Source organism: Macrobrachium rosenbergii, chromosome 43, assembly GCF_040412425.1.
Source record: "Macrobrachium rosenbergii isolate ZJJX-2024 chromosome 43, ASM4041242v1, whole genome shotgun sequence".
NCBI classification, from domain to species: domain Eukaryota; kingdom Metazoa; phylum Arthropoda; class Malacostraca; order Decapoda; family Palaemonidae; genus Macrobrachium; species Macrobrachium rosenbergii.
The window spans coordinates 44,253,051-44,279,124 of record NC_089783.1 but is presented as its reverse complement, the minus strand read 5'-3'; the positions used below and the strand labels follow the sequence as shown (position 1 = coordinate 44,279,124).

The 26,074-nt window shown below is 36.4% G+C and overlaps 1 protein-coding gene across 4 annotated transcripts in view; it reads right to left on the bottom strand.

The window, feature by feature from the left end:
• The window catches only part of LOC136828840 (zinc finger protein jing-like), a 145,786-nt gene extending 123,174 nt beyond the window's left edge, over positions 1–22,612 (bottom strand). For all 4 annotated transcript variants that reach the window (XM_067087109.1, XM_067087111.1, XM_067087110.1 and 1 more), the window contains exon 1: positions 22,339–22,612. The gene's annotated coding sequence lies outside the window, so the exon portion shown is untranslated. The remainder of the gene's footprint in view (positions 1–22,338) is intronic.
• Between the last annotated feature and the right edge of the window lie 3,462 nt (positions 22,613–26,074).

Genomic DNA, 26,074 nt, shown 5'->3' with positions numbered 1-26,074 from the left:
GTAACCCTTATCAAGTATACATAACACCACTAAAAATAAAAAAACAACGTTCCTATTGACAGAAAGCTACAATAACAAATCACTCAGTAACAGACAAAACAGAAACACTCTGCGGAACGAGATTATATCACGGTGCTACTGATTGTATGTACTCGGCAATCGCCAACTGTGGCTATTACTCAAGGTCTTCTGACAATTTCTAATTTTAACATAAATGCTGATGACATCTCTTAGAGAAGCAATAAAATGAATTTAACATAAACGTTAATGATATCTCTTGGCAAAAGCAATAAAATCATGTTAACATAAATGCTGTGACATCTCTGAGCAAAAGCAATAAAATGAATTTAACGTAGATGTTAATGACATCTCTTACCAAAAGTAATAAAATCATTTTAGCATAAATGCTGATGACATCTCTTAGAAAAAGCAATAAAATGAATTTAACATAAACGTTAATGATATCTCTTAGTAAAAGCAATTAAATCATTTCACCATAAATGCTGATGACATCTCTTAGCAAAAGCATTAAAATTATTTAACATAAATGTTAATGATATCTCTTAGCAAAAGCAATTAAATCATTTTAACATAAATGCTGATGACATCTCTTAGCAAAAGCAATAAAACAATTTTAACTAATGTTCATGACATCTCTTAGCAAAAGCAATAAAATGAATTTAACATAAATGTTAACGGTCTCTCTTAACAAAGGCAATAAAATTCCATGTTAGGGACAAAATGAGAAATGATGCTTCCGTCACGTGAAGAAAATAAATCATGTGATGTGAAATGAGTATCGAAGTAATTATTAACAGTTCAAAATTTTAAAACGAATGAAAAAATATGGAAACATGAAATCGTTTCGATTAAGTGGATTTACTCGACGGATTTCACGGAACCTATCCGTGATCATTTCAGAAATTCTAGACTCATTTCTACACTGCATACTTACGTTTTAATAAATATACTTAGGAAAAGAAAAATGTTGTCCAAACAGCGAAATCCGGCTGACGTAATTGACTGAGATAGTCAAAATTGGAAGCAAATAAAAAATTATTAATTTCAGAGGAAAAAACATAAGCGACCTCTTCAGTTACAAAATAAGGACAAATTCTGCCCATTGTTCAGACAAAATTACACGGTCCACCTTTCAAAATTATTTGTATTATGATAAATGAGGACATGTATCAAGCAATAATCACCATTTTTGTTGCACAGTGAATAAGAGCAGTTATCCAACAACAAATTGATAAAGCAGGACAGAAGTTGAGTACTGAATGTACGTATTGCTACATACAAGTTTAAGCACACTTACGTGCCCAGAGAGAGAGAGAGAGAGAGAGAGAGAGAGAGAGAGAGAGAGAGAGAGAGAGAGAGAAATTCAACTATATGTACATACAGCTATATACAAGCTTTAGCACATACGCGCACACACACACGAGAGAGAGAGAGAGAGAGAGAGAGAGAGAGAGAGAGAGAGAGAGAGAGAGAGAGAGAGATTCAACTAAATGTACATATAGCTTTATACAAGTTTTAGCACACGCAAATACAGAGAGAGAGAGAGAGAGAGAGAGAGAGAGAGAGAGAGAGAGAGAGAGAGAGAGAGAGCCTCGACTAAATGTACCATACATACTGCTACATAGCCTACAAGTTTTAGCACACGCGTACGTGCGCACACACACACACCCAGAGAGAGAGAGAGAGAGAGAGAGGAGAGAGAGAGGAAGGGGGAAGGAGAGGGGGTTAGGTCGACAGCCCAACGCTCGGGTGTAACTAAAGGGCGTGGGGAGGAGGACACGCCGCAGACCCATAAATGTAACACAATGGCCATTCCAAGTTCCAACGCCGCTGCCGCTCTCACTAAGGAAGGAGGACTTCTTGACCTGACAAACACACTAACAAGAATCTCTCACCAAGCACAACAGCAACTTGTTATCGATGAGGATAATGCAAAAACATGCTTTGGTCATCTTTTAAGGTTTCTTAACGTTATAAATCTTCCCTGCAATCATCGGTGCGGATTCTGGAGAGCGAGGTTGGCTGGTGATCCAAAATCTTTACTTCATCGTGTCTGGCGAACCTCTCTCTAAGATTTGAAAGTGGGGAAATTTTCAACGTTCTTTACAAATACAGACTTCTGATAATTTAGGTACAAGTGTTGTTAATCGAATGCCCTTCTTATGGCTTGATTTCCTCTCGTAGCTCATTTCCAGTCTTGCCCGGCAATCATCTGTGTTAGGCTATAGCCTATGCTAGCGTTACATGTGCTAATTTCCTCTTTCTCGAGTAACATTCCACCTGGTATCGGTTCTCTCACAATGCTTTTCTTGTCTTTATCAGTGACCTTCGAAAGCTTCCAAAACATTAACTAAGACAAATTATAAGTAGGCGATTTTGCTTTTTATTCCTCTGATCCACATATAATTTCATTCAATTTTGTTTGATACCACCAATTTCGAGTTGATGCCATTTCTGAATGGAACAAGCCGCATACTTCCACAAATAATTGACCTAATATCCCCTCAAGCGTAATAAACCTTCAGCCGAATTTGGAAATTCAATTCCTTATATCATATATCTGCACTGTCTAAAACATGAACTGAAGCGTGATTTAAATGCCAACATTATAACCTTGAAAGTCTAGGCTAATCATAAGAAGCTGGCACACTCCTCAAGTGCCATGTCTACATCTCTCTGAAGTACGCAAGCAGATTATCAACACTGGACTCATCCAAGCTTGTAAGGAGCACTGTTCTTATATATGAGATGGCTCTCATCTCGACAAACCACATCCTTGATGAATTACAGCTCTTCCAACTTGGCCTAACTTTAACTTAGCAGTAACCTCGCTTTCCTGTATTCATTCTACAAATACTACTTTCCCGTGATGAAACACATTCATCGTGTTTGTCTTGAATGGTTAAGGAAAGGCCACTTTTTAACAATTTTGTTGTATAAAGTGGCTTTTCCTTAACCAAATGCTACTTTGCACACTGTCCTTGAGAGCTCTATGGCTGTATGCCGCTAAGGCCGTCTAAGTATTTTTACCATGAAATAATTACTATAATAATAAGACGTGGTTCCCATACAATATATAATTAAAATAAAGACAACAGCAACAAAATCCCGCATCCAACCTATATCCAGAGCATGAAGAACACCACAGCTTAGCACAGCGTACATAAAAGAGCAAAAGAAAGCCCTTTCCGAACACTTCCCTCTCCTCCCACCCCCATGTGGGGCCATCAAATCACACAAGAGGACGACGAGATAACTTTCAGTGGAGGGAAGGGAAGGGGGGGAGGAGGGGGGAGAGGAAAGAGTTGAAATTGAAATCATATTTATTCTCTGGGAAAAGTAATGGAAAGTCCAACTTCATCACGGGAGTAAAGTTACGCCTCGGGAAGGGCGAGCGAATCCCTTACATGCAATCGTTTCCAAGACATATAACGTTCTTTGCCAAATTATACTCTTGTTCTCCTCCTCCTCCTCCTCCACCTTCTCATGCTCTCTCCTTGAGAGAGAGAGAGAGAGAGAGAGAGAGAGAGAGAGAGAGAAGAAAAAAATTCAACCTAGGGATGGAGGGTGCGATGCTGAGGCTACAAAATGGAGGGGGTAAGGGAGGGTAGATGGGCAGAGGAAAGGAAAAACCTGGATGGAGGAGGGGCAGGGTAGGGGCTGGGTGTAGAGGGAGAAGGAGGAACGGGCGACCCGCAATGGGAGGGAGAGCGAGCTCAGCAAGGACAGAGAGAGAGAGAGAGAGAGAGAGAGAGAGAGAGAGAGAGAGAGAGAGAGAAAGGGGAAACACGACCGTGGTTCCCGCAGTGAACATAAGTTTTCCCTTCAGAAAAAACTTTAGAATCACAAAACTGTTACAATATGCAAATTACCTTCTTGCTAATAATGAACTGAATGCGTTAGGCAAACGAATCGTTACAATATCAGCTGTCACACAGACCAAATACACCTCATAAATTTAAGAGGCATAGCCTACCTATCATACTTCGCAAAATATATTTTCAATAAAAAAAAATCACTGCTATTAAGAAAGCAAAGTCGAATTGAAAACAGAAATGGGAAGTCAAAATAAATTTTCGAAATTTTAAAAACCACAGTAAATTTATATATTTTCATACTACTAACTTTAAAATACACAGGAAGAGCCCGTGATATCAAGAAACCCATTTTAAAGTCCTTAGAAAAAACAGATTTCTAATTACCCAACCCACTGTCAGTAGAAGCTAATTATAAAACAAAATGAAAACTTCGTTGTGATGGTTGCGACCTTATCTCTTCAGCTGATAGGCACCAAGGCTGAAGAGCCTGACCACCAGCTGATATCAGGGCTTACAAAGGTTGCTCAATCAGCTGATTCAATGCCGCGTTGATAACATTCACTAGGAATTCACTACAATGTGTGATACTTGAAGGGGTTAGTTATGAAGATATAATCGTTCAGGTTTTCCTTCCCTGTAACAAGGCAAATTTAAAAATAAACTTCCTTCGCTACAAAAAAAGGTACAAATTCAATTCTCAGATCAATTATTACCAAAGATTTCCAAAGGAAAGAAACATGAATGATCTACAAGGATTTACAATGGAAAAAAAGTAAGAAAAATCTCCAAGGATCTCTGAAGGAATAAACGTAAGAATAATCTTCAAGGATTTCCAAAGGAAAAAAGTAGGAATAATCTCCAAGGATTTCAAAAGGAAAAAAGTAAGAATAATTTCTAAGGATTCCCAAAAGGAAAACAATATGAATAATCTACATAGATTTCCAAAGCTAAAAAGTAAAAATAATTTCCACGGATTTCCAAAGGAAAAAAAGCAGGGATAATTTCCAAGGATTTCTAAAGGAAAAAAAAGAAAGAAGGATTCCCAAAGGGAAAACATGAATAATCTACAAGGATTTCCGAAGGAATAAACGTAAGAATAATCTTCAAAATAACCTCCAAGGATTTCTAAAGGAAAAAAAGTAAGAACAATTTCTAAGGATTCTCAAAGGGAAAAATATGAATAGCCTAATCTACAAAGGCTTCCAAAGGAAAAAGTAAAAACAATTTCCAAGGATTTCCAAAGGTATAAGCATAAGAATAATATCCAAGGATTTACAAATGAAAAAAGTAAGAACAATATCTAAGGATTCCAAAAGGGAAAAAGTAAGGATAATCTACAAGGATTTTCCAAAAGGAAAAAAGTGAGAATAATTTCCAAGGATTTCCAAATGAACCAAATTGTAAGAATAATCTCCAAGGATTACCAAAGATAAAAAAAGCAAGAATAATCTCCAAGGATTGCCACAGGAAAAAACGTCAGAATAATCCGAATATAAATGTGTCGTTATAAGTAAGCCAACACATAATCTTAAGAGATTTATAATCCTCGATTAAGAATTGAAAATCTAAGCTTACAAATTTCATTTCAAGGAAATCAAAGATTACACCTTCAAACTAACAGTGTATATAGCCTAAGTCTGATTCCACAATCAATACCTATGAAAGTAGAAAATTCAGTTACAGAATAATACATATGTGACATGTCTTGTAAATTAAAAACTTGAAATTAACAGTATATAGGCTAAAGTCGAGGAAATATAGAATTCATTCTTATTAAACCATGCTTTCAGACTCAAACATAATTCCATACCTAAGGCTCAATTCCACATTCCAAGCCTAAGAAATTTGTAATTCAAAACTTACACAACAACGTTGCGATGTAGCCTAAATCAATTAAATATTTACACGCTGGGGTAATAAACAAATACTCTTGGGAAATCTAAGGCAATACAGAGCAGTAGATTTTAAACAACAATCTAAATAAACACTGCAATCTTGATATTCCCATTATAATCGGTGACTCGCGCTCAGCGAATCGACGGCTTAAGAAGCAGCACATCCAGAAAGTGGATGACGCAATGGAAACTTGGACAATTAGGCGCATCATCCATTCCTTACGCTCTGTTCGACGTGAATGGCCACAACACGGCCATCAAGATCCCATTCAAGCAGTTTAACCCAGTTTCCAACAGCACGCATTTCAGGAAAACGATCATATGCAGCTCTGGCGCTGCCTCCCAGCCTTTCAACGAACATCACCTCAGTCTCCGGGCAACAGCTTCCAACCAAAGCAAAGAGATACAACTCGACATCACTTCCGCGATGCAGCAGTTGTTTCAAACATTGGCCATAACACGTCACAGGTCTCCGGGGCACTCGAACTGTGAGAGAATCTGCAATACTTAACGGTACTACATATCCCCAATTGCTAGCTAGCTTAGGCCTATATGTGAGGAACGCCTCAAAATATTCTTCAGTTGGAGTTAGACTGTTGGTTCGATCTAAAATTTACCATCAAATAAAAAAAATAATCCCACCTCCCATAACTATGGCCTGAATATCCTAAACCTTTCTATTACCGTGGCTATATTCTCGTCCAACGTCCAGAGTCTTAGTTCATTTCAACACTCAAAGCCCAGTTCTGTTCTTTTCCCGTCTTATAGGCCTACATATCATACTATAAACTGAATATCCTTAAATAGTAAAACTATATAAAACCTCTCCTAATGGCCCTAAGGTATGCATACCACTTTACAGCTTTAGGTAACCTTGAAATTCAAAACAAGAACAATAATAATCATATTTTAATTTGGGACTAAACAGCAACGAAAAAATATAAACAAGTTATTCAGCGAATAAAGACCATGTTTAATGTTCGCGCACAAAGGTGAACCTTCAATAACAATGCAGCCTACAACACAGAATAAACACATCATTGCCACAACCAAACAAATGCTATACTTTTTGAAGTGCTGGCTTTAACTTCAGACAAAGTACGTGCAAAATTTCCACATCACTGAAACCACACGCACACACAAATTATATCTATTGTACATATATAAATTTATATATGTATATTGCACATACATATACATATAGGCTATACATATACACATATATTTATAGTATATTACAAGATATACGAAATGTACATTAGACTAGACCGAAAAATAAAACTGCTACTTGCATCAACAATAATCCAGCGAGGAACTTGATCCCGTGAGCAGAATAAAATTGTGAATGATCAATTTCCTCAATAAAATTAACATTTTAGAGTCTGAAGGCAAAGAAAAAAAAAACAGTTAACTAAGCTAAACTACAATATAAAAAAAGTAATAGTCAACGATGATTGTGCAGTGTTGGCAACTTCCAAAATGATGATACTGAAAAAACCTCAGAATGATGATACCGAAAAAACCTAAGCTAAAAGGTCAAATAAATGACAAAAAAACATTAGAAATAACCGATAACTTTGGGGTTTGCGACATGGTTAATCGACTGCAATCAAAATCAGTAAGCCAAACGGAGAAAGAGAAAGAGAAGTAGGGAACAACAGCCACAGTGCATCTCTGGGTGGCAGTGGTGGGAAGGTACGTGGATTGGATGGGATGGGATGGGATGGGAAGGGAAGAGCGATGGGGAAGGGGGGGGAGGGGAAGGGAGTAGGAGTGAGAAGATTCGCTCAATACGGTGTACGGAACCTCATGATATGGCCCTCTCTCTCTCTCTCTCTCTCTCTCTCTCTCTCTCTCTCTCTCTCAAAATGAATCCTGTAACCTTTTAATATAAACGCACACGCGTCATACACTCTTCATCCGTCAAAGCTGTGAATAAACAACATTTATAAAATGTGTCACAGGGTAAGTGCTTATATCAGTTACCTACAACTAGTCTTGTGTCCTAAAGAACTGCTTGATTTTACGCATGTAAAAGTTAATAATTAATAGATGGGTTTTCATTTTATGATGATTTTGACTTATGGCGAAAAATAAATTACAATGCAGAACTTTCATAAAAAACAAACTTAAATAATTACGGCGAAAAAAATTACAATGCAGATTTTTCATAAACAACAAACTTAAATAAATTCTATCAAATGATATGTGCACATATAGGCCTACAAGCAACTGAAAAAAAAAAAGTTCGAGTGATGCTTGAAAAAGTCTTTTATTAATAGGTGTGTGGCGAACAATTTGCGGATGGTTTCCTTCCCTATCAGCAACGGTTTCAATATCATAACTAGAATGCAACCATTTGTTCATATTCATAGCATAAAGGCCCCGTCATGGATTCATAGCTTGCAACGGTGAAACTAACTTTTGGGCATGACTGACTGAGGTCTCTAAATTTTAAGTGATAAGAATATATATACACTATATACACACACATACACACATATATATATATATATATATATATATATATATATATATATATATATATATATATATATATATATATATATATATATATATATATATATATATATATATATATATATATATATATATACATACATGTATATATGTATAGCATATATATATGTGTATATATATTATGTAGCTTATATATGTATAGCTTATATATATATATATATATATATATATATATATATATATATATATATATATATATGTAAGCTGTAAAATGAGACATTATTTTCAGGCAACACTTTTTTCAATATCTCATACCATTTCCAAGTTTTTAAGGAACAGATGAATACTGTCACGATGTTGTTCCATTGAATTATTCTTATGACAGAAGCTGATCAGGTCACTGTCATCAAGGCAATATTTCTACAAAGAAACTACAGTTTATATGACGGCAAGCGCAGCATTACTAGCACAAATAAAAAATCTAAAGTATACATATGAAAAAAAATATGAAAATGAACACACAAACATGATTTTCACAAGACTGGCTCCACTGAATTGTGATGCCTTACAGCAAAATCTCTCCCCCTAAAGAACATAGCTGAGGACACCTCAACAACTATTTCAGATGTTCAAGTTCTGCATGAACAGCTTTCCAAGTACTTCAGCGGAAAGCTATCTTTTGCAGTTTTTGTGACGACTGATACCGGTACGCAAGTTTTTTTTTTTTTTTTTTTTTACCAAACTAGGTCTATACATGCTGACCAGTTTAATGCAAGGAGAGTGTCCATATTCATAAAAAAAAAGGTTCAACCATTAACAGCACTCACATCAGGAGAGCCTTCTTCCCTTCCTTCTAAAGCAGTACCTCAATATCTATCCAGGCCAAACTGTGCGACACAGTTGCTAGCAAAACAGATACCCCAGTGACCTCAAAGCAACAAAAGAACCCTACCTAGGCTATCTACTACAAAATAATCTTCTAGACGGCCTACACAAAGGAAGCAGACACCTTTCAGTGAATCATCGACAACTGAAAACGTCCATCACCAACTGAAAAGGTCTAAAAGCACTCTATAAAAAAAGTATTTCCAAGAAAACTCAGTCAGTCCAACCTTTTAGACACCCAGGATAAACAAGGTTTGCAAGCTTACATGTCTGGTACTGGCATGCAAGCTCATCAACCTAGGATACATTTGTCATGAAAGGTAGCTTCATGACCATGGCAACAATTGGGCAATACACCAGTATCTTGTAAATTTACACAAAAAAAATATCCACCCTAGAAGCCTTAATAAGAAATGATGAAATTATTTACCAAGAGAATACTGCACTCTATGCTAGAGGGAAGAAATGCTGTTGCAAGACTTCTTGGCAGTCTCTATGGCCAAAGGAGCCAGTCTTTTGAAAATGATTCTTGTTTGACTTTCAGACTAGGCTAATTTTGCATTTCTAGTTTTAATCATTTATTTTCGATCGTATAGCTTCACTGGTCATCATATTGGAACTGCAGTTTCTTTGCTGAATTATTGCCCTGATGATAATCGTGAATTAAGGCTGAGACAGGTGATGCATGAGGATAAGTAAAATGACAATCATATATATAATATATATATATATATATATATATATATATATATATATATATATATATATATATATATATATATATATATATATATATATATACACACACACTGTACAGTGTGTGTGTGGGCGCGCACTTTCAATCTATGTTTGGACTTCCATCTAAAAAAAACTTATACTATACTATAGCACATTACCAATCACACCAACTGTGACAGAACAAAGCAAAATCAAGCAAAGCTAGTCAAATAACAAGTCTGGAATCCCACCTATAAATCCCCAGCACGCAGAAGCATTATCGAAGAAATGCGAAGTGCGCAAAAAATTTTTGGCAGCAAGTGCGGCAATCTCCACACAAGAGAAGGGCAAGAAGCCTTCTGAAGCAATTTACTCTTGCATCAAGTGCTAGCACTAAAGTCATATTGGCATAGTTTATTTGGCCGTGGTTGGAGTCATCTCATACATTACACAATTCCCGAAATGGCTCACACACACTCAAAAAACAATCAACAGAAAGGCCATGACGTTTCTAATTGTATTCAACATACACAACATTTCTTTCAAACTTGACGGCACTTCTAACGTACTATAAAGGCCATGCCAGTCCACCGTTCAAATGTTTGTAGTAAATCCACGAATACACAATCAGATCACAAGCCACACAAACCAAGAGGTTTGGGCTTTGTATAATAAAAGAGAAGAAGGCTGACATAGGTTTGCAAAATTGTATTTACTTCAGACGGATGACAGAAATTCATAGGAAAAGGCAAAACAAACACTACCCCAAAATCGACACCCCAGGGAAGAATCGCATGGAAACACATGAGAACAAACAGTCTGCCTCAGATTCCCAACTGAACGCAACGCGCCTTCGAGACAGCCGACAAAAGAGAAATCTAATCAAATGTGCAGTGAATCCCACAGGCGTGAAGACGGTGCTAAAAATCCTCTTTCACTGGAAATCTTCAATTCACAGCGGATGCGGATGATGAAGTCTGGAAAGAGCCGTAAACATCGCGCAATTAACGCACGTTACGACATTTCTACGCTCATTTCTTCCGCGGTTACGCGCGCAACACTCCCATCTTCGGATGATGCGCAAGGAATAAAATCTTATTATGCGATAACAAGACAGTCAACAAATTTACAATGGTATGTACAGTATCACGGGATGCGGAAAATTGCAAGAACCTAAAAAGACATTGACGAGACGGATAACTTTCTTTCCTTTTTAACGAAAGACCTTACGGTTAAAAGTCAACAATATATAACCCAGTCTGGTGTAATATAGTAAGTAACGTAGGCTATTCGTGAAAAAATAATTACTAAGATTGCTCTAAATTATCACGTGAAGTAAAAACACTACTTCCCTACTTCCATAAAATCTCTGGGGGTGTTGAACTGCCAAAATAAAGATACATAAAAACATGATATAGCCTATATATATATATATATATATATATATATATATATATATATATATATATATATATATATGCGTGCGTGTGTGTTTATGTATGCATGTAATCAGCGGTTTTATACATGACCAGTGTAATTTTTTTCTTGATTTTGTTACTGTGAATAATGGAATGCAGCGGCATAGCATAGGTGGAACTTATGGAACTATCACATTTGCTATTCTGAAATCCTGAAACTGCGATATTTACTCAATACCTAAAGGAAATTAAACCTCAGAAGAAGAACAACGAGCAAAAACTCTGAATAGTGAAGAAGTAGCAGCAATGGAAACAATTTGTAACGGCAAAAGGGTACCATTAGGCCTATACATTATACAAATTCCTAAAACACTAAGATACATAGCCTATCAGCTCTCACAAATTATGGACTTAGCCTATACAGCATTTTACAAAATGTCTGGCGAAATAAAAAAAAACTCGATTTTTTATCTGCAGAGTAAAATGATAACGTAAAAAGGACCAAAGTACCGGTAATTACAATCTGATAGCATAAGACACGACAATTTTACCTGTAAAGTGAAACTTAAATTTCTATCGTTTGATTTTACGAAATGGATATATATATGCAAATTTATTTTCCTTTGGTTTGAATTCCTCAAATGCCTGTATATATGTGTCGGTTCTTTCGTAATTTTCTTTTATATTTGTGTTAATAGAGAAGTGTGAGATTATCTATTTAATTCAAATCTTAAACACATATGGTTACACCAAAGTTAATTTTGTGAATTATAAATTTCAAAAAATTTCTGTATAAAATCAACTGAGTTTTTATCAAGAAAGATTTTGGATTTTCATTGCTGTGTAAGTATGCAATTTGCAATATGCAATTTATTTCACTGATCATTAACCAGTCCGCTTATCTACCACGCATAGCAAGTCAGTCTATCACGCACACGTACAATAATTACACCCCAACATATACTGCGTTGTTCTTGTCTTCAGAAAAACTGAAACTCAGAACACAAGCAAAATATTTAATCACTAACGAAAATCTTTCGCGGAAAATACTAGTAATCCAACTTATGAAAAAGGCTAATCTAACGATTAAAATTCCGGGAAAAATTGTGGAAAGACGCCGATGGCTTAACGAAATTCATTAACACATACCCAAAACGCAGGGAATAGACACGAATGAATTATAATGTGTATGTATATATATATATATATATATATATATATATATATATATATATATATATATATATATATATATATATATATATATATATGCACACACACACATATATATATGTATAACTGAATCACGAAAATATGGAACGTGACGAATATATAAATAAAGATAAAGATAAAATCCAGTATTTCCGTTTCCTTCGTGGATTTTATATTTATATATATATATATATATATATATATATATATATATATATATATATATATATATATATATATATTTATATATAATTAAATTTTTACTTGCACAATTTTTCTTGCATTATAACACAATTAATAACAGGACTCAGTTAAACAGGATGGTATCCAACAAAGATATTAATTCAGAGTTACAAACTTTCAAGGACTAACTGTCCTCATCGTCTGGTAGCAAAAAAGAAAAAAAAAAAAAAAAAACCGATGACAACAGTTAGTCCTGGAAAGCTTGTAACCTCTTCTGAAAATCTCCGCTGAATATCATCCTCTTTAACATAGGTCCTATAAAAAAAAAAAAATTATATACTGTAATAAATATATATATATATATATATATATATATATATATATATATATATATATATATATATATATATATATATATATATATATATATATATATATATAGCCTGTACACACACAAACATAAAGCGTACTGAATTTCTTTCCAGATCCACCATTTATTCTCGATCATGAAATAATGTTTTCGTTCGTGTCTGCGACAGCAAATTGAGTCTTGTTGGTCCGCCGGTCGAAAATTAACCAATTTCCTTTAGCACTGGATGACGCGTCGCGTCGGAACGCAGCGCTCGTCAAATTCGCACGGCCAAATTGGAGAAAGATGGAGTGATTATATACGCTTTACTCTCAACCTCAAATAACCCTTTCCTCATGTTTATTTTTTACACTATTATTTGCTCGTGGGATACATGCTAATGTAATAATCCAATACGTTTGACGGCACGAGGTTAAAATGGATGCTCCCGTTTCACAGAAAGCAATTCCCAGTCGTTACACCACATACGCAGATTATTACTGTTCTTGCAATCTCTCTCTCTCTCTCTCTCTCTCTCTCTCTCTCTCTCTCTCTCTCTCTCTCTCTCTCTCTCTCTCTATATATATATATATATATATATATATATATATATATATATATATATATATATATATATATATATATATATACACAAACATTTTCCATGAGAGAGCGCGACAACATTCACACTTAAAAGTAGTCTAGGCTACAAGCTTTGCACGAAGTCACATTTCGGAAAACACTTGTGTGCGCCACATCTGCTCCGAAAAATTATATTGCAAATCATGAAATTCCCAAAAATGAGAAGCAGGTTACGGTTACTAGGTTGTAACAGTAGCCAGATATCGATAATAGAACAGATAGGCTACATAATTTCATACGAAGAAATGGTATAATTCATAAATTAGGTATATAGAAAAACGAACACTGCGGAAATTAGTGGAACCACCGAAATTACAACTTGCAAAAATATAATGAAATCCTAAAATCGCATGATGATCAAATAATGAAAATCTACGACCAAAATAGAGAAATAATCCAGGAAAAAATATGAATATGCTTTCAATCACTTCCATAAAAAAAGATCCTCTTTGGAAACAAAAATATTCATTAAACTCATTGAAGTCAATATGAAAAAAACATTTAACAGAAAAAGCTGCAGCTTAACTAACAATCATTTCGATTAGGCTAAATATTAATAATCAAACGAGTCACTCAAATGGGGAATTAAAACCGCAGTGATGTAAGACACTTTTTCTAAAAAAATGTAGAAAAGAGAAACGAGCAGGTTCTGGGAAGCTCTCTTTTGTGCATTTTTCAATAAGAATTTTACAAATGCATCACTGTGAATTTGTTTCTTTGATAATAATAATTTCACAATAAAGCCCTGATCGCAATCCATGACAAAAAAAAAATATGAATGAACGAACAACAAATAATAAGCTTTCCACTGCCTACAAAAGACATTACCGTTTGAAAACAAATTCTTCACCAAACGTACTAAGGCCAATTAAAACAAATAACTAATGTCGCAAACTTATTAACACTGACGGTATTCATAATATTCAAAATAGGAAAATAATGATTTCTATCGAAAATTAATAATCCAAGGAGTGTCGCAACCTCGGAAGCATATCTAAAGTGATATAGCCTGTATATGTCAGAACTTTAAAATGTACAGAAATTACTTTTTGGACATTTTTAATCATTATTATTGATTGATTTCCAGAAAAAATAATAATAATAATAATAATAATATTAATAATAATAATGGAGAAGCAAATCCACAGTTAGCCTATGTATATGTACATAGCCTATATTTAAAGATAAATAAATATATGTACATATACATAACTGTGGATTTGCTTCTCCATTTTAAGACTCATGTTACTATGAGTATTTTTTAATAATAATAATAATAATAATAATAATAATAATAATAATAATAACAACAATAATAATAATAATGATAATAATAATAATAACAATGGAACTCTATATTAGCCTACAAGTGTTTCCTGCCACATGGCTTCAGTCAATATTTCAATTTATTAATCACTTCCCTAACAACAATAATTTATAAAATAAACATAACTTTACGTGCCATGTAAAACCTTATGGTCTCAGCTATGGCATCATACAGTTAACGTTTTCAGCTTGTAAACGTTCAATACCTGAGCGCAAGCATAAGAAAACACAGTGACTCGATGCCTCATTTATATTTTCAATTACACACAAAACTCAACTCACCAGCTCTGACATTACTTCATATTCTCGCCAAACGTAACCGTAGCAAACGTCATATTCTGATCCTCACAAATTTTTCATTTTTTCTCATCTTGATTTACAAAATCATACATTTGTTCTTTTACTTTTCCCCAGTGAAATTAATATGTGTAGCCTACACACAACCGCAATACAAGTATTGACACTTGTACAAGCAACAAAATACCTCTATACGATTCAGTCTAAAACACACAATAAGAATAAAAGCAACCGCAGTTAAAAATAAATCTACCAAAAATTTCTTCCCAATGAACAGCGAGGACGTAAGTATCTAACAATGGTTATGAAAGATGCCACTGTGGTTACGGACAGACAGCTATTCATGAGGTAATTTCTGTTTTCAGACTATCACGCAACAACCTTTTTTTTCAGATTATCAAGCAACAACTTCATCATACAGTTCTCTGAACCACACAAATTCTGGATGCCAAAATGATCTGCGTCAAAGAATCAACAAAAATTACATGTCAGAGAGAGAGAGAGAGAGAGAGAGAGAGAGAGAGAGAGAGAGAGAGAGAGAGAGAGAGAGAGAGAGAGAGAGAGAGAGAATTATCTTCAAAAGCAAGCACTCCTCATGATCGCAAGGGACTTTTGCCTACCAAGAGCCCCCCTGAGATAATGTAGCTAAAACCCACCCAAAAAGAAGGATACCCATCTCTCCAATCAGAGCAATGCAGAAGAGGAATTCTAGCACGCAAAGAACTGGTTTGTTTACATTCCAGACCTGCCGTGAATAACCCCCAAGTTAGCAACCTAAACAGTGAGGTTGCGGGACAAGGCCCACACCAAAACCTGTTCATCATCCCCAGCTGGTCTTACCTAACGAGGAAGTAGCAGCAGCAGCAGCAGTACGAGAGAGAGAGAGAGAGAGAGAGAGAGAGAGAGAGAGAGAGAGAGAGAGAGAGAGAGAGAGAGAGAGAGAGAGAGAATCTTGAATCACGAATTTAGTTTAAAAGTGATATTTCCCATCATACAACGTTCATGCAAATTCTTGAACAAAAACTGCAAGTAATGCAAATTATTATTACAACGATAATGGTTTTGACTAGCGGATAAATACTACATATAAAATAAGCCAAATTAATAAACTATTATTAATATTACTAATGTAATAAAACATTTCTAATGCAATAAAACATGTATATAACAATAATAATGCAACAGTAGAGGAAGAAAAACCTATCCTGTCCTAAATCTCTGGTCAAGACAGATTTTACCGGGGCTTAAACTTTATAGTAAGGGCCGCTAAATTACAACAGAACTGATTAAAAAATAATCTAAGAAGCAACAACGTCAACGCGGACGAAATTTCCCTCGGTCGTCAAAGAAGCCACGCAACCTACCTTAGGGTGAAGCAACGAACGCAACGCAAGCACAACAAAAACAATATATAGCAATGATCAACACTGTCACAGGCACAAGGAATCGACTCTCCATACATGGGACGCGCATAGGCCTACTATCCCTTTTAGTACACTGCTGGAGGAACATATAGGGCCTAGTGGCGATTAACACCAATAAATATAAGCTCTCTCTCTCTCTCTCTCTCTCTCTCTCTCTCTCTCTCTCTCTCTCTCTCTCTCTCTCTCTCTATATATATATATATATATATATATATATATATATATATATAACTACTATGTGCAAACACGTATGAGTTCGTTCAGAGAGAGAGAGGGAGAGAGAGAGAGAGAGACGGACTTTTCGCTGACACCAGCTGTTAACCACCAAGAACGCAGCAACGACAACAGCAGCATGCAGCAAGTACAAGTAACAGGGTAAAGATGTGCATGTGCATGGGGGTAGTGGGTGGGGGTTGGCAGGAAGGAACGTAAGGAGTGAGGGAAAGAACCGACGGAGTCATGTCACCTTCATGGAACATACTCTCCATTAATGATACGTTTTCTTCCTAGCACTATCCATGACCTTGGATGGGTCATTGGCTACTCTCCTCCGGGAACAGTTACGTCACAAAATGGCTGAGTGGCTTGGACTAACCATAAAACATCTGGAAGGCTACCACCACTGTCCCGTCCTCTCTCTCTCTCTCTCTCTCTCTCTCTCTCTCTCTCTCTCTCTCTCTCTTGAACTAAAATAGATCAAATCCAGGGTAGGGGATGAAGTTTATCGGTATCTCTCCTTTGTTTTTCAACAATTTTTTTTAATGACTAGGCTAAATACGCAAACGTCATATTCACTGAGAATATAACAAGCTGGTTCTTTATACCGAAAAAAATTGACTTCCAGGGCCACGAGTCAATCAGACAACAGGAATTCTAATGGCAATGATCCTGAAACTATCTCCCGGAAATTTATGATTATAAATTATTTTCTTATATGAAATAAGATCAAGGTGAAGCTTAAGTAGTAAGAAACCGACGGGAACACGAGAGGTAGCACGAAGAAAGCAATGCAGCTAGGCCGAAATGACACTGCAAAACAACCATGAGTAGCATCTACCGTGTGCCATGCAAGGCATATTAGCCTACATGTGAGACTCCCTCCAGGAGAGACGGCAAAGAAGAGGACGGCGTGCATGGAAGGGGGGGGGGAGGGGATATAACGGGGACTCAGGTCCTGCATGGTTCGCCTAACACGTACCCAAAGACATGAGACTGTCCGTGTCAAAATCGTCCCTTTTTTTCTTTTCTGGTATTTGAATCGCCCACATACCTCAAGACGCCGGTGTCCACCAAGAGTTGCAATAATAAATCAGACCACCATTAATACAAAGCCACTTTAACGCTAAACCTCGTCCCACCACCTCCTAAGCCCACATGAATTTCAAGGTCAGCCCCAAGGCCTCTCATAAACAACATCTTTAAATAAGACACTCTTTATTCCTCAAACTAGACTGTTGTGGTTTAATTTACCCGAGGAAACATTCATTTGGCAGCCAATGTCCATCTGACCCCAAAGAAGACATTGACATTCTTGCTACTACACAACCTAATTTCATGGCCTACTACTTTCTGCATGTTCACGAACTTTTTAAAAGCTCTTACAATTGTGAAAAGCTTCCACAAACACACATTTTTGCGGAAACAAATTATCAATGACATTTTCCCCTTTCAGTTTCCAAGGTCATTCGGCCCAACAATCATTCTACGTGATTTTCCTACTTAAATTTATATCATTCGCGAAAATATGCCCCAGCTTAAGGTCATAATATTCAAAGCAGGGAATGACGCTTCAGGAAAGAATAACGATCTTCCTGACAAATTAAGAGCTTTCTCAAAATCAAATAACAACGCTTAAATCCAATCTAATCCATCAATATTTAAAAAATAAACAATATCTTGATCAGGATAACATAGTTCAAACGAAACAGTTTCAATTCCCTGAAAAAGCCATTATTCTTCAAAACAAATAACTACTCTTCAAAATATCAGCAACTCATAACATTCTTTTTGTCTAGTACAAGTGGAAAAATTGTGACATTAGATTAGCTGCGTGACTTGCAACACCAGTGCACCAAGAATAAGAATAAATGATTAAACACACAGGGGTGTATAATCCAATATAAACGATAAAAACACATTGAAGATTATAATTTTCTCATGAAAATAGTATCTGTGCACCGGCATAATTTTTCAAAAAGGCAACTCCATTGTTGTATTTACCTCTGAAATGCCAATACATTCCACGGCAGATGAGAAAATTATAAGTGCGAGGCTACAAGGCGTCTTTTTCCAAAAGACAAAAACAAAGGGCTTAGGAGACAGGACTCCTAATCCTCGCTAATTCCGCCAATGACAGAATTGATTCTTTATCTTCCCAAGAAACAAAAACCAACCTTCATTTTTTTTACCGAGGCAACGCATGCTAGCCAAACAATCCAACAACTGAGAGAGAGAGAGAGAGAGAGAGAGAGAGAGAGAGAGAGAGAGAGAGAGAGAGAGAGAGAGAGAGAGAGAGAGAGAAGAGCCAAAGCTACATAACCTTTAAAAACTAATGATTAGGCCAAGCTGCAACGCTCTGAGCAATAAAGAAGCAAGCTATGAAAGTAATTCTCGCAGATTGTCAGTGAAGACACAGGGATTCAGCCTGATGCCGCTGAGACTGCGAACCAATCCTTCAATTTCAGACAATTTGTTGCTGGCAGTTTGCAACAATCGCGCTCGCACGCTGACTAAAAATAAAACATTCGAATCGAGAAATTATTCAGTCGCAGAGCCTATAAAGCCTACATTTGTTAACCCAAGCAATGGCAATTTTATTCACCAATAACGACTGGTATCCGCTACAAATGCATCGGCTCAACTTTTCCTTTCCAATTTTCACACATTTCCTCTCTCTCTCTCTCTCTCTCTCTCTCTCTCTTGCACACTCCTCATTATTCAAAAGTTTTATGTCAACGAATGACAAAAAGAGTAGGTGGATAAAGATGAAATGCCACTGGTTGAATATAGGCTAAATGATTTATAAAGTATCAATATGTCAGCATACCTCAACAATTATTTAACATTAATTATTCAAGTCACGCTATATAAACAAAAAATGGCTATAACTGTAATCGTCTTCAACTGTAAATATGATATTTTGACACTCAACATTCAAACCAGCCTAATAACAGTACTAGAGTTAACTTTATATCACTTATACAGATAGGCCTACATTTGTTCAATATAGATCATATTACCCAAAGATAAATATACATCACATTCCAAGCTAACAAAATAATTTACTTGAGCGCTATTATCGAAAAAATCATTCTACCAACACTAAATTATAGAAAATTCAACCAAAGCTGAATTGAAATTATCCTAGAAGGCCTACCCGACTCGGAGCATATGGTAATAATAAAATAATTTGTAACAAACAAAATTCTATTAATTTAACGAGAGATCCCTGATCCCGTGACAAAAATTACTTCGAAACCAATCGATCAAACAACACTTATAGATGGAAGAAACTTGACGCAGTTTGATACAAAACTACAACAGTAAAATTAAGCTTGAGAACACATAACCAAGCGCAAGAATAAAATACATACAAATAAATACAAAAGAAATGATACGGCAACACACACAATTCGCAGAATCTCAGAAATTTTAAAAGATAAGGAGAGTAAATTACTTTTCTAAATAATAAGTGGCAAATCGATAAGATCCTCTCATAAAACACGAACAAAGAGATAAGATCTCTGGTTCTATGCAAAATAAAAAGCGTTGCCATGTCAACAAAGTGAAGGCACACACGTGTGTTATGCACTCTAACAATCTATTCTATATATATATTTCTAAATGCAACTTCATTTCACAAACATAAGTAAACAATGCCTACACATTTATTTTGATTAGTAAAAGTAAAATACTAAAGGTACAGATCCCCAAGAGTTAATAAGGACAAAGAAATAGAAATCAAACCAAAGTAAAAAAACCACGTACATCATAAACGGGCAACAGCAACTCTAATAAAACAATTACACCCTTTGGCATTAGAACGTGGAAATGCATTGACAACAATGTAACAGTCGCACGGACTCCGAGCAGCAAAGGATAGTGTACCGAATGATTTTCTAAACTATCAGAAGGGAAAAAATTCACTACCCACAGATAATGTATTGATAAAAAGTTCGTATCTTCTACGATGTTTGAAACAAAGACAACTAAGATGACATGCATGCACTAACATTCACCTTACGAAATGTGTAGGAAATAAACAACGCTCTTCTGACAACCACTGACAAAGTGTAATCCCATCATTTGTGATACGTTAATAACCAATCAAGCAAATTACATAACCAAAATATAAAATAAAACTTATTTAAGAACGATTATAAACAGACGTTTTCGTTTCCCGCTATGAAAGAATGAGAAGATTATCAATAATCAATAGGTACACAGACATCCTCTTTTTCCCACACCTTCCCTAAATGAACAATCTGAATATCTCGGGGAATAAAGAACACGGCGGCTAAATATTCAAGACTCGACAAAACGTACGGTGCATTCTTTGAAGTTTAAACAGACGCTGTTTTCTTTTATTTCAGCATTACCATTTTACGACACTTACAAAAATGTAGCGTTTAACACGAATACGTCCGAAATTACTTAACGCGTTATTCTAGGCAGCGTTTAAATGCAGTTAAAAACACATATATTAATTTCTTTGTTTAACTCCTCTCTAGAGGGAAAAGGAATCATAAGGGAAAATCGCAAAATATTTTATACTACCAGGTGCACCTAGACGAAATTTGGTTTGAACTTCTAAAATCGAGCGAAGAATCCTTTAAGTCAGCGTGCATCGATAACTCGGCCTTATGTGGTTGTATCACACTGCGGGATTTGAAGTTACCACGATAAGAGATTTAAATTTGAGAGAGAGAGAGAGAGAGAGAGAGAGAGAGAGAGAGAGAGAGAGAGAGAGAGTCGTGGGTACGTAAGCTGGCCGAGAGATGAACAGCTAAAGGCCAGTGCTAAGCTTATCCCCAGTACCCAATGCCAATGACCGAACCTTAGCACAAAGTCACTTCCACCAAGTCTGCACTACACTTCCCCTCCCACGTTCTCTTCCACACTGCCTCTCCCTTTATCGAAATGTGTTGAATGTAAAAAAAATCCTTACACCAACAACAACAAAAATTATGTTCACGAAACGGTCAAGATGGAGGCCAACACTATGCATGGAACCGTAAGGGAAAAGCGGCTAACCTGGAAATGTTCTGGGCATAGAGAAAGGGAGGGGTGATTCCTACTTTATTTTTGAAAACGTTAATGCATCAGCACCCAACCTTGAAAACTATGTATCTGAAATCCCCCGCAATGCCGTGACATTGAACCTTATACGAATTCACGCAACTCGGTGAGTGACATGATTAAAACTTAGAAAAATGGGGCTCAAAAATTTCGGCCACTTTGGCACACCCATAGTGGCTCCACCATACATCCACGCTAGACAGTTGGTGGACATTTAAAGCATTTATTTTTTCACTGCACCATCCCGTTCCTTTCTGACAATCTAACAGCAGCACTGACAAGCCTAAGAGCTCACGAGTAGTACGAGACACAACCAAACAAATGCATTATCAAATACGGGATGGAATGAGTAAAGATAAGAAGGGGACGTACCTGCAAGCCTTGGACGCACGAACAGACGCCGAGAGCACTCAGTACTGATTCCTCCTCCTCCTCGATGCTGCTAAAACTTGCTGGGTAAATCCAAGGTTTTTACGACTGATCCTTCACGTGGCACATTTCAACAGCACTTGTATAGTAGCACCTCATCACACACACAGAGGCCACAATATCACACAAACAAAGACACAAATCATACATTTAAGTTTCCGAGTGATCTCGGCTTCTACACGCCACCCCTTCACCCCACACAGACTCACTGGCAACTGACGGCAAGCGTAAGTGGAGGCAGCGACGCGCCACCACCACCAGTCCTCCACCACCACCGCTACCCCCGCCTCTCTCTCTCTCTCTCTGTGTGTGTGTTTCGTAGGGCCAGGACACTAGTACACCCTCTCCATCCACCATCCTCAACATACCTCAAATAAATTCTGTTGTCTATTATACCCTCTCTACCAGTTGACGAAAAACAACCAAATCGAAGTTCGTCCACACAAGAGGTAAACGCCAATGCCGAAATTAGTTTAAAAGGCCATAACTGCGAATCAATACATCTCGATAAGCTCGGAAAAGTGAACAGATTTATATTTCCCAGCGGATACGCGTAAGTGAATTACAAAAAAAATGAGGAACAAGGCAGCCCTTGCCTACTGAACGTCTGTTGGAATTAAAGCAAGAGAAACGAAAAAGAAAAATAAAGTTTCGTTATTAGGAATGCGTGTGTGTTTGTGTGTGTGTTTGCAGAGGCAAGGGTGAGCCGAAAGAGGACGGGGAGTGGGAGTGGGAGTGGGTAGCTAATATGAATGGATGGTTGAAGGAAAGCGCACATGACGCACACACAAGAAAGAGCGTACACAAGTGGTCCACACAAACGGCTATGATTTATGGAACACCTGTGGAAAAGACTGGCTAATTGACCTACATAAAAGCACATATCTGCAGGGGGAGGAAATTAAGCCCAGAATATCTAATGCATAAAGTCGAGACGAATTAAGGAATTTAGTCACAAGAGTACACCCTAAATCCCAGCCGACAGTCAGAGGGCCACGGGGCACTGTCAACCATATAACTTGGCCTTATGGGGGCTAGTTCATTCATATTATGATGAAACAGTATAAAATATTAACGAAAATAACTCGGTATGCCTCATTCCTATTTTCCTGTTTGTAGCTTAGGTTTACTTCAGTACTGCTTTTGGCCAGGGTAATCATGAGCCATTATTCTTAAACTGAGAGATGAGAGTTGGTGGACCATTTCTTCGTATGATAATTGAATATTTAGCAAATTGCAAAAAGTAGCCGTTGATGGGCTCAACAATAACATCAAGAATGCAATCTCTGGTGTTCCTTAGGTAGTTTTCTTGGTTCATTACTTTTTATTCTATAAACATTATGGTATCTGGTTTGACCCTGAAAACAAACTTATTGCTTATGCGGATGATGCTACTCTCCTTGTACAGATCCAATCTCCCGAGATAGACCTGTGGTTGCTGATTCTCTTTACAGAAATTTAGCTAAATTTAGTGCACGGTGCAAAAGTGTGTGTGGGGGTTGCATTTAAACCCTGCCAAAGCTCGAAGTATGATTGTTACTAGGTCTATATGAAACCCAACCACCCAGATCTTTTCAGGACTGTTATTCTTTACCTACATGCAACTCATTTACGATTCTGGGTGTCATTCTTGATTGCGAAGTTAGTATTGAGAAATATATCCAGTGTCTCTCTTTTTCAGGTGCACGACAAATCGGTATTCCATGGAAATCTTTCAAGATTTTTGTAGGCCTATATCCAAGGGATATGTTTTAATCATTTTATTCTCCCATGTTTAGAATATTTTTCCACTATGTGTTCTTCAGCACCTGATTTACTTCTTAAACTGAATTCTATTAAATTTCTTATCCCTGATCTTGATATTAATCTTTGGCAACATCCTTTGATTAGTTCATTATACAAACTGTTTACAATGTTTCATAGTTCTGATCATCTTTTACATTCAAGTCTTCCCAGACTATACCATCCACCACTTAATACTAGATATCCATTTAACTTTAAGATTCTGGCATTCTCATCTGTGAGATTCAGTCTCCTTCAAGTTTTATTCCTGGTGTCAGAGAACTGCGGACTGAATGATCGTCCTGTTTCTGAAGTTGAATCGCTGGAACCTCAGAAGTTCAAACTTGGAGCATTTGCAGACTTTCATGTCTCATTTCATAGTTTATTTATCGGTATTATTTTATTGTATCCACTTACTATTATTTTTCTTATTTGCTGTTTCTTTCTCTTTAGGTTTATTCTTTAATTCTCAATTTCCCCTTCTGTACTGGAATGCTTTTCCGGTTTGAGTCCCTGGACTTGTAGCATTCCGCTTTTCCATCTAAGGCTGCAATTTGGCATCCAATGATAATGTGAAATGGAGAATACCGTTGAAGCGTATCGCAAAACGATTAATCGCTAATCCAACCATAACGGATGAATGTGGCAGTGACTGTTATCTTCTTTTTCTTCTGGAGACACTGCGTATCAAGCTGACATACATAGACACACACACATATATACATATATATATATATATATATATATATATATATATATATATATATATATATATATATACTGTATATGCATATACGGTCACGAATACCATCTATGCTGTGCATAATTTGTTTGGCTTACCAGAGGTTGAAGAAGACCGGAATGTACTGAAGAATAAATTTAGTTTCTGAAATGGAACGTAGAGTAAGTTTCAATGAGGCCATTCGCGTTAAACACACACACACACACATATATATACACTGTATATTATATATATACATACAGTATATATATGCATTTTATGTATACTAGTAATCACATACTCTTATTGCATATAATACTAAAATTCTCATTCTTTTCAAACAGTATCAATTTTGTGTTTTCTATGGCCCTTTATAATCCTGTGTATCTTCCTAGTTGCATGCTACACCCACTTTCACTTCAAGGTCACATTCATGACTTGCAAACACAAGTGCTTCAAAAACCGAAAATGCTTGACTACCAAATCTTATCAAATTGGTTTTATCAAAATCAACTGCGATTTTTCTTACCTTTCATAATCTAATCAATCAAAAAGTGTTTGTTGTTCAGGACAAAATTAGTGTTAAAGACATGACCTTGAGAACGATAATGTAAAGAACTGCATTGTCATTTTTTTTTCTTTCCTTTGTGTATGGCCTTGTCATCATAAATGGTACCTACCTAAACCGGGTCTTGTTGTTGTTGCTGACTGAGCTGACTTTATGCCAGCACAGGCTCTTGCTCATAAGACAGCCCGTAAGCAAAATGGGTCGTCTTATTTTTCTCCTTCCACAGAAATTTTATGGCAATGGGTTAAGATGGCCCAAAATTATCGTAAGGGCGAGATGAGGGGAAAGTCCTACTGCGAAATGATATTTGGCCATTAGACAAAAGGAACCTGACATTCAATTCTCTACTATTGGAAAATAAGGCTTGACAATTCGAAACTCGATACGTTCGTATGTTATGATTAATCCTGTCTCCCAAAATTATCATGGAAGTTTTTTCTTGGCTAAAAAATCTACTGACGACAATAATAGAGTACGTATAAAGGGATTTATATTGCGCACTTTTCTTTCTAACGGGAAGACCAATACGAGATGATGTAATGGTATGGCTCAGCAGTTTAAGTAGGATTGTGGTAGTGACTGTTGCACTGTGTGACTGTTTTTGCTCT